Source organism: Chenopodium album, chromosome 23, assembly GCF_948465745.1.
Source record: "Chenopodium album chromosome 23, dcCheAlbu1.1, whole genome shotgun sequence".
NCBI lineage: Eukaryota > Viridiplantae > Streptophyta > Magnoliopsida > Caryophyllales > Amaranthaceae > Chenopodium > Chenopodium album.
The window spans coordinates 15,442,368-15,451,270 of record NC_137856.1 but is presented as its reverse complement, the minus strand read 5'-3'; the positions used below and the strand labels follow the sequence as shown (position 1 = coordinate 15,451,270).

The window sequence follows — 8,903 nt, the reverse complement described above, 5'->3', positions numbered from 1 at the left end:
GAATCCCTTGGACTCCATGATTTCTACAACCTCCACTTTGGTTATAATTATCATGGTTCACACGATTATGATAATTCCTATTTCCAACATTTCTTTGAACATCAATCCTAGGTTCGCGTTCATGATCGTTAACATAATTCACATGCTCAACTTCAATTCCGTCACATTCATCACAAGGAACATTGGGGCACATAGAAGCATCATGATCATTCATTCCATAGAAATCACAAGAAGAAGGATTAAAGTTAGGGTAAGAAAGTGTACCTCTCCCCTTAATTTGGAAGGGAAGAATCGGAGCTTGCGAAGGTGGTTTCGCAAGCTTTGCTTTAAGTTACACAACTTCTTTCCCTAAATCCGCAATCAAAGTAGTCAAATCATTAATGGCACTAAGTTGTTCGATTGAGCAACCTTTGCTTGTTTGCTCTTTCTCCACTTCTTGCCAATTCATATAATGTCGAACCACTTCATCTATTGCATCCACCACTTCTTCTTCCGATTTGTTCATTATTGAGCCTCTGGCTCCGGCATCTAAGCTTGCTCTTCCGTGAGAACTCAACCCACCATAGAAGATTTGTATGATTTGATAGGGTAGGAATCCCATGGTGTGGACACTCTCTTTGATACTCCTTGTATCTCTCCCATGCTTCATAGAGACTCTCACTAGGTCCATGCTTGAAATTTTGGATCAAAGTTCTTGATTCCGCCGTCTTCTTTTGTGGGAAAAAACGAAATAAGAAAGCCTTTGTAACCTCATCCCATGTTCTTAAAGACCTTGGTTTGACCTCTTTGTCCAACCCCTCTAGAGCAACTCCGATTACCACAATAGTATTGCAATATTTCTCAAAATCTTTGAGATGATTCAGAGGATTTTCACTCTTTGTACCTCCGAATTGCTTCCTCTCAACCAAAGTAATCATGGCCGGTTTAATTTCAAAATCATGATCCAGAACCATCAATGGAACAATTCCACTCTCATACTTGTAAGCTCCCGGAGGGCTTAATTCTTTCAATGTCAACCTTTGAGCTTCTCCCATGTTCACTTGCACACACAATTCTCAAACAAAAATTATTAGTAGCACGGCTACAAATGTAGCCTAAAAGAAAATCTTTTTGTATTTTTCAATAAGGTGGAATAGACTCAACAACAATATACAATCAAGACACCATTCCCCGACAACGGCGCCATTTTGATGAGTGGTAGAATGGTAGGTCGTTGGGCTACCTCCCCCAATCAATGAAACAAATTTTATACACTCAACTAACCCTTATAAGAGTATAGTAGCAAGTTAAGGGTCGAACCCAAAGTAACGGTGGTTGAAAGTCTACAATGTGAACATACAATGCAATCTAGTGTGAATAACTAAGGTGATCAAGCCTAAATCAAGAACACACATGCACAAAATCAATCAACCAATTTAATCACATTATCAACTCAATCAATTTCCCCAAATTAATTTAAATTCATTACTAATACATGCTTCACCATTACCCTAGCAATCAAACTTCTCACAATTCATTATTAAGAACATCAAAATCAAAGCTAATCTAATCATCAATGAAATCAACAAATTCAAACTAAATCAATCAAACTATCAACAAACTTAATCAATAAATCAAAACAAATGAAATCAAACACTAGATTGTAAATAAAGAGTAAAGAATTCTTACAAGCTTGATAGAAATCAAATCAAAATGTAGCAATCTTCAATCATCAATCATCAAACCCAAAGTTTCTCTCTCTAGAAATCTAAGAACAAGTGTTTTCTCTCTCCTCCAAAAATTCAATCTAAAATAATTCTAATCTAAATCTAATCCAAGCTAATGAAAATCCAATGCCTAAAAATAGAAGGAAACAACTATATATACAAAGGAGAAGTCGGTTATGATGTCCAAAAATAGACCCACGCCGGTGCGGCTGCACATAGGGGTGAAGAGGAGGCGCACGAGCATAAATCCACAGGGGTGCGCCCGCACGCGCCTCCTATGCGGCCTCACGCGCTACCTGTACGGCCGCACAAGCCCCTGTGCGCCCGCACCAAAGGGGGTCTCCTCCTTCCTCTTCTTCGATCTTGATCATCTGGTGCACACAACTTTGGTGATGGTGATGAACATCGAAGTAGGCAGCAAGTTATGGACATTTTGGTAGGTACAAGGAATAGATGATGAAAGGAATGGTGTCCTTCAAACAAGTGTATTATTCTGATAGTGGGTTCAGAATTATTAGAAAGCTAATATTTTCAGTAAGGTTAATTGATCTGAATGCCTGGGTGGAAGCTGCTTCCGATCAGTAATATTAATATAATTAATATTACGGCTTAATCTTGACTGAACCCTTCGGGTCACACCCAAGCAAAATATACGAACCAACTCGACGAATTATTTCGGAAGAATTTAATTCGTCGCCCGAGTGTTAAATATTTAGACGTCGGTAATTCGAGCTTAGAGCGTTGAAACCGAGCGTCGGAAGCTTAGAGCGTCGAAACCGAGCGTCGGAAGTCGAGTCGAAACAAATAATAAAAGACGAGACGAGAAATAGTAATAAATCCGCAAAAGACAAAAATACCCCTAACATCGGAATGCCCATGCAAACCGAGTGTTAAGGGCATATGGCCTAGCATGGTGGCTAGCATGCGCACCAAGCCGAGCCTAGGCTAGCTGGTGCATGCTAGCGCACTCATGCTAGCATCGCAAGGCTAGACGCTGCCTAGTGCATGCTAACATGCTAGGAACATCCTTGTGCGCGCAATGGCTAGCAAGCCATGCCGCAACAAGCTGCAGCAGCTAATACGCTAGGTGCGCCAGCTCGCCACAGCTAGCAGCAGCATGGCTAGCTGCCTAGCAGTGCTGGCTGAGGCACCAAGCCAGCAGCTGCCCACACAAGCATGCTGGGCAGCAGCGCCTGGCAGCCCGCATGCGAGTGCTGGGCCTGCTGGGCTTGGTGGGCGTGGCTGCCACGGACAACAGCATATGGCAGCCCACCTTGGCTGCCTTGGTGCCCAAGGGTGGGTTCCATGTGGCTTGTGGTCCTTGAGTGTGTGTGGTGTGAGGTGGACGGCTAAGGGAGAGGGAGTGGGGAGCAAGTTTGGTCCCCCCTTCTCCAAGTGGTACTCACCTAACCACTCACATGAGCTTGCCATTTGTTGATTTATTACTAGCTTGATTATTTATTTTATTTTAGAATTAAAATAAAATGGAAAAATCATACTATCCCATATTGATGGAAGAGTAAATGACACTCCCATCATTTCCTATAAATACCCAATTATGGGCATTGGGAATGATGCTTGAGTGGGAGTTAGAAAGAGCATTCCATATTTTTGGGAAAACTCTTAAATTCATATAACACTCGGGTTTTGGTCGGACCTTGCTAACTCCAAGGTAGCGGACCTTAAAGTTGTGTTCGCCTTTTTGTGGGCGGATACCGTCGGAGGCGCGGCGCTTGACGTGCTCGTAGCTTTCAAGTAAGAGCCCCGGTTTTTGGGCGAAGCTCGCTTCGAGGGTAAGATTCGTTATCTTTTCTTTGTGATTATTTATTTATGCATTATGATTTTATTAATTGCGAGTGGTTCCTCGGGTCGGGATTGTTTCCGCGGTGAGTCGGACTCACCAAACCCCAACAGCGGTATCAGAGCCCCGCTCGTTTATTTTTATAATCATGTTTTTCAAGGTTTATTTTGGCTCATTTTTCTGGTTTAAGTTACTAATTGGATTAGTAGCTCGGTTTATTTATTTTAATCCCGTTTTTAATGTCGAGTTTGGCCCAGAACCCAGATTTTCAACCAGTACTAGTGAATTTTGGGTGGAAAACGTGTTCTGGAAAGGTATTTAACCCATGGGGTTTGTGATTGTAGCCAAATTCTGACCAGAAATGCCTTTTTCGAGGGTTTTTTCGTTTTTGACGAAAAAATTTAAGTCTTTTTCTAACCTTGAAATTAATGGCATAAATTGTTGATTCTATGGTTGATTGTTTGCATTATTTTCTGCATTTTTATGTCCTCTTAAAGCACACTTAATTGGTAGTATTTGATGCTTAAAGGTTGATTTATTTTCACATAATTGCAAACTAATTGCTTTTTAGTGTGAAAATTTTATTTTTGAGGCTTCCTAAGTGTTAAAGATTCAATCTTTATTTGTGATAAGTGATTGAAACTTTAAAAACCACTAAATTCCATGTTATTTTCTGTTAAACTTTGTTGTTTTAATCATTTTGAGTTGATTGGAAACATAAAGTTTCGATTTTTGTGATAGAAATTTGGTTATCTTCATGTTGGATGATATAACTTTCAAGTATTCGCAAAATTTAGATGTTGGAATTTCCATTTGAACATTAAAGTTCATATTCTTCCAACTTTCCCTTACTTTGTCAAATTCTCAAGTTTAATTTAAAGTGAGAAATTGCCTAAATTTAATTTTGCACCAAGCTAAACAAATTTAATTAAGAATGGATCTTGGAATTATTTTGGTTATTTGCACTTTGAAAATTTTATTAAGTTAGACTTGTTTAAAATTTTATTTTGCTCACTAAATTAGTTCTAAAATGAATTTAGTATTAATTATTTTTTTCTCGCCAAGAGGGATCAAATCCCGAGGGCCGTGGCACGCAAAATGAGGCAAAGAGCCATCAATACTACCAATTTAGTATGTGGCTGCCAAGGTCGCTGCCCCGCCTTGCTTGCGGCCACACGCGCGGCAACAGCATGCGGGCTGCAGCAGCCACGCGCAGGCGTGCCGTGGCAGCAGTTTGTGGTCGCGGGCCGTGGGCTGTGTGTTCTTTTTTTTGCTGTGTGCGTATGCTTGGTGCGGTGAGGTGAGGTGACTAGCCCTAGTAAGCTTAATGTTAATTATTTTACCGTTTTATTTATTTTAATTAAAATTTTGGGAGGCTAGGCCTCGGTTTTGAGCGGCATTGGCAAAATTTCATTTTAACAAGTTTGGGTGCTACCGACTTAATTAATTACATTAATTAAGTGAAATGCGGAATTTAGTGGGAGCTTCATTTATTAATGACGTCAATTACATAATCGGTTAAACAACTTTGAGTAGTTTTAATTAGGCGTGTTAATCGGATTAACCACCTAGATTAGTTACTAGTGCGCGCGTTGTTTAAATGCATTTTACTTATTTTAATTTTTTAAATTGCATGGGCCATTCACATATAGTGAATGGATGAATGGAATGTATATTCTCTCTCACAGGTTTTATGAAATGGCAAGTAGTGGGACCCGACTTGGATAGGAAATACAGACTACGTGCCGTTATGTATTTTTGTAAATCTAAATACGGTCTACGCACCGTTAAGTATTTTTGTACTTTAATGTTTAGATTATTCCTAGTTGTAGACACTAGTATTTGCATAGTTTGGGTAAGTCTTGAAGACGGCATATCTTGGAAGACAAAGCCTTGAAATGCAAATGAAGACCTTTTGAAGATATGAAGATTTCAAGGGGTCATGCTAGTTGCCAATATGCATCTATTATTTCGCTTTATATTTTATGCTTATATATATATGTGAATTATTCATTAGATGCATGTTTAGGTTTTCTTGATGTTTCGATGATTAGTTAAGTTCACTTAAATCAACCGACATAGAAATCCTAGGTCCCTAATAATATTGAGTCAAACTTGCCTTTCCAAAACAACATTTACTAACCGGACGATGGTGATGGTAGGCTATGCCAAAGCGAGGTGCCATCACTTCTCCAAGGGGCGTAAGGCACACCGGGTGTGCACGTAGGTTTTGGTTTAACTCATCGGTATGAGAAAGGAGTCCTCACATACCGTGCTAAAAGAGATACATCGTCAAAGATGCATTAGATGAGACGATTGTGTAACCAAGAGTGGCTTAGAGCCATTAGCAAGGCAATGCTTACCCTAGAAGATTGAGTGTTTAAGACAAGCCAAAGCATGCTTAACCACTCTTTATTTCTTCGGATCTTGGAAACGCCTTATTTTCACAAGATAGAAACAATTTTACGTGTAAATAAGACGTTAAATAAGTATTGAAAATTTGCATGAATAAAATTCAATCTTATTTTAGTATTTTGAATGGTTTTTCATTAAAATTCTTTCAATTGTAGAATCATGTCTTCAACCTCCAACAACCAGTTTTCTTTACGCTCAATTCTCGACAAGGAGAAGTTGAGTGGTACGAATTTCTTGATTGGCAAAGGAATTTGCACATCGTTCTTATGCAAGAACAGAAAGAGTATGTCCTTGATGAGGAAATACATGAGGCTCCCAATGAGGAGGTAACTCAAGTGGCCCTTACCGATGACAAGTAGCCGATCGGGATGTCTATTGCGTAATGCTAGCCACTATGTCTCCTGAACTTCAGAAAACCTTCTTCGAGAAGGAATCGGCCTGTGAGATCATTTCTGAGTTACAGAATATGTTTCAAGAACAGGCTTGAACTGAAAGGTTTGAAACCCACAGGCAGATCCTTGAGACTAAGCTCAAGAAAGGAGAGCCAGTCAGCCCACATGTGCTCGAAACGATCGGATTATTTGAGAACATGGGAAGGCTTGATGCGGGGTATTCAACTGAAACGACTGTTGACATCATTCTCCATTCCCTTCACAAAGGCTATGACCAGTTCAAGATGAACTACAACATGCATAGCATGGAGAAGACCCTCACCGAGCTTCATTGGATGTTGAAGCAAGCTGAGCAGACGCTCAAGGACGAGGGAAAGCATGATATGCTCATGATTAAGAAGGGCAAGCCGTTCAAAAGGGCGGGAAAAAGGAAGAAGGGCTTCAAAGGGAAAGGAAAGAAGAACTTTCCGCCTAAGCCGAAAGCTAACAAAGACAACAAGGAGAAAAAAGTATGTAGCATCTTCTAAGTCTGATTCCGAATGCTTCTATTGCAAGAAGAAGGGACATCGGAGGAGAGACTGCCTCAAATTCAAGGAAGATAAGAAGAACAGAACCGTTGCTTCTACATCAGGTATTTATGTTATAGACTTTAACTTCACTAGCTCGGCTTCATGGGTATTAGATACCGGATTTGGCTCACACCTTTGTTCCAATTCACAGGCACTAAGGAACACTAGGAGGCTAGCGAAGGGAGATATCGAGCTGCGTGTAGGAAATGGAGCAAGGATCGGTGCTATATCCATAGGATCTCTTAGTTTGTCTTTACCCCGGGGCTAGTTTTGGAACTTGACAATGTTTATTGTGATCCCAACATTACCAAAAACATCATTTCAATTTCGGCGTTGGACGCCAAAGGTTTTGAATTTCGGGTTAAAGACCAATCATGTTCATTTTATCTCGATAATGTTTTATATGGTACGGCACATTCAGAAAATGGTCTTTATGTGTTATCACTAGACAGAGAATTTATAACGTTAATAATCCTACAAAGAAAGCTAAGACTACACAGTCTAGTCAAACTTACTTGTGGCATTGTCGCCTTGGCCACATTAACATCAAACGCATCAAGAAACTTCTACAAGAAGGTATTCTTGCCTCATTTGATTTAGAATCCTTTGAGAATTGCGAAGGATGTTTATTAGACAAGATGATAAAGCAACCATTGAAAGGGTCGGTGACTTGTTGGGACTAATACACACCGGTGTATGTTGACCAATGAGTAGACCCGCAAGGAGTGGTTATCGGTATTTCATAACCTTCACGGACGACTTTAGTAGATATGGTTATGTCTATCTAATGTCGCACAAATTTGAATCGTTTGATAAATTCAAATAATTTCAGAAAGAAGTTGAAAACCAACTCGGCAAGAAAATCAAAGCGCTTCGATCGGATCGAGGTGGCGAATATTGGAGCCAAGAGTTTGATGACCATCTGAAAGAACATGGAATACTTTCTGAGTTGACACCTCCGGGAACTCCTCAATGGAATGGAGTATCTGAAAGGAGGAATCGAACCCTATTAGACATGGTCCGATCGACTACGGGTCTTAGTGAACTTCCAATCTCTATCTGGGGACATGCACTTTTAACTGCGGCACTCACACTGAATCGTGCTCCGTCAAAAGCAGTGGAAAAGACTCCATATGAATTATGGACAAGTAAACCGCCAAGGTTGTCTTTTCTCAAGATTTGGGGATGCGAAGTATATGTGAAGAAACTCATTTCTGACAAACTTCATCCAAAATCTGATAAGGTTTGCTTTGTGGGTATTACTTCTACAACAAATCCGAGAACAAAGTGTTTGTTGCTCGTGATGGTGTCCTTTTGGAGAAGGAGCATCTCTCCAAAATGACAAGTGGGAGGAAAATCGAACTCGACGAAGTTCGAGAGGACGAGCAACAAGGACAAGGTGACAATCAAAGTGCTTACCAAGCAGCTGTTGACGCTGGTCAAACTCAAAATATGCAAAGTCAAAATGACAATGCAAATGCTCAGTCCATTTCCCTACGTGGGTCGACTCGGCCAAGAACTCAACCTTACAGATATCTCGGTGTTGTATTAACCGAAGATCAGGACATCCTAGTAGTGGATGGAGATGAGCCGGCAACCTACAAGCAAGCTATGACGAGCCCTGACTCTGCAAAATGGCAAGAGGCCATGAAATCCGAAATGGACTCCGTGTTTGAAAATCAGGTGTGGGACTAGGTTGATTTACTCGTAGGTTACACACCTATCGGATGTAAATGGATTTTAAAGATGAAAACTGACAAAGATGGAAATGTATTTATTTACAAAGCAAGGCTGGTAGCAAAAGGTTACAGGCAAATTCATGGCGTTGATTATGATGAAACCTTTTCTCCAGTTGCCATGCTGAAGTCCGTTCGAATTCTTCTAGCGATTGCTGCATATTACAATTATGAAATATGGCAGATCGACGTCAAAACCACCTTCCTCAATGGGATTTTCGAAGAAACTATGTATATGACACAGCCTGAAGGTTTTGTCGACCAGAATAATCCTAAGAAGGTAT

At 40.3% G+C, this 8,903-nt stretch overlaps 1 non-coding gene across 1 annotated transcript; it reads left to right on the top strand.

Annotated features, from left to right (window-relative positions):
* Positions 1-594: 594 nt before the first annotated feature.
* Positions 595-700, top strand: LOC145609794 (small nucleolar RNA R71). Its single transcript, XR_014106086.1, has one exon. It is a non-coding gene; the product is annotated as a small nucleolar RNA R71 (small nucleolar RNA).
* Positions 701-8,903: the final 8,203 nt, after the last annotated feature.